Source organism: Canis aureus, chromosome 23, assembly GCF_053574225.1.
Source record: "Canis aureus isolate CA01 chromosome 23, VMU_Caureus_v.1.0, whole genome shotgun sequence".
NCBI lineage: Eukaryota > Metazoa > Chordata > Mammalia > Carnivora > Canidae > Canis > Canis aureus.
Genome location: NC_135633.1, coordinates 26626713 through 26628622, shown reverse-complemented (window position 1 = coordinate 26628622; position 1910 = coordinate 26626713).

Genomic DNA, 1910 nt, shown 5'->3' with positions numbered 1-1910 from the left:
CTCTCTCTCTCTCTCAAACAAATAAATCTTTAAAAAAAGAAAATTATCAGATAAGAAACAACAGAATTGTTCTTTACAGTTTATTTATTTATTTTTGTCTCCAAAGTTTGAGAATAAGGGGATGTGATTCACATTCAAAGGAAAAAGCCCTGACTTCCTCCTCTTTTGTGGAGGGGGCTATGAATGTACTTACTCACCAGGGAGCTTGGTTTTGTGTAGAAATATCTCTACCTGCCACCACTTGAAGATATGGCTGGCATAAGCTCTTCGATGTTGTCACTCTTAGAAGCAGACAAGAAGGCCAGAATAACAAAGCAAAAGGTGACTTGGAATAATAAACCAAGATCAAGACGGTTTGGATCCACTTTGAGCTGTTAACATAGGTTGAAAGAAGCATATATATATATATTTTTTTGGAATCCTGCTGCCTCTTCCGGTAATAGAACTGACAAGAAAGAAGGCCCTTCCAAAATATTTGGCACTTCTGGATTTAGGTAGGGAAGTTGCAGTGTTTAACTTTTCTCCAGGTCACTGTGGACTCATAGTATATGTGAAGAATTGGGAAATGACCAGGAGACAAAAGGAGTGCCAAAGAGAATTAAAGATTGTCTAGTGTATAAGCAACTACACCTAGTCAAACCTGTCTACATGGTGTGTAGGAGATAAGAATGCAAAGAATGAGCCAAGATTACTTATGAGGGAAGTGATGAAAAGAGTCCATTTTAAGAAAAGACTAAACATTCCTCCATATGTAGAATGAACATAGGAACAAAATCCCACCATGAAAATACCAATAAAATAAAAATTTAGATCTCCTTACATTATCACTGTTTTCCTGGATTTTCACGAGGATTTTCCTTTTTCCTTGGGCTCTACATAGGGGGTTCAGCATGGGCCCACAATAGAATAGAAAATACGCCAGTTCATAGGTCCTGATTCATAGACCCTGGAGAAGACTGTTTAAGACACATACATGCTGCTCACCCAAAGAAAAGAGAAATGGCATTGATGTGAGAGCAGCAGGTGCCGAAGGGTTTTGATTTGCCTTGAGCAGATTAATGAAAATGAAAGAAATGAAGACTGGGTCCTGCATATTAGTGCCCACCACAGTGAAAACAACCTCCTCATTGACAGAGGTGCTGGTGCAAGGTGTTTAGATGACTAGGAAATTATCATATAGATAATGGCTGGTGACATTGCCATTGCAGAAGGTTGGCCTAAGCACGTCCCTCTATAGGCAGTGGTTCCAGCAAATCCCATACCTCTGTCTCTCTATCTCTATCTCTATTTCTGTCTCTCTCTCTTTCTCACACACACACATACACACACCTCAAATTGCAACACCAAACACATCTAATAAGGTGTAGTGGCCTTATAACGATAATGGATTACAGATAGCTATGAAGTAATTATAGGCCATTAATGTCAACACATGGTATTTAGAGATGACAATAAAGAGTAAGAAAATCAGCTGAGTGATGCAACTGATACAAGAGATGATTTTCTTTGATATAAAGATCATCAACATTGTGGTGGTAAAAACAGCATTGTGGTGGTTGAAGAGGAAATACAGTATGGGGGCTGAAGATGAGAATTTAGGCCAATTAGAGTGCTTAGGTCCAGGTCCCCCACCATGACAAATTATCAACCCAGAAAGAGTTATATGAGGTCCTCACTTTATACAAACAGTTCTGATACCAAACATTAGTACATTTGACCACTAGTCAGAGCCCTTAAAGATGTTTTTAGGGGATGTCCATCTTTCTTGTCTTTTTTATTGTGACCTTGTCAAAAGTCACCAATCGTGGAACGTTCAGAATTGTCCCACCAAGGCCTGTAAAGATGAAATTTTCCTAGTATCCATCTTTTGAACTTTCTAGAAGATTTTGGGTTAAAACCATTTCAGATTA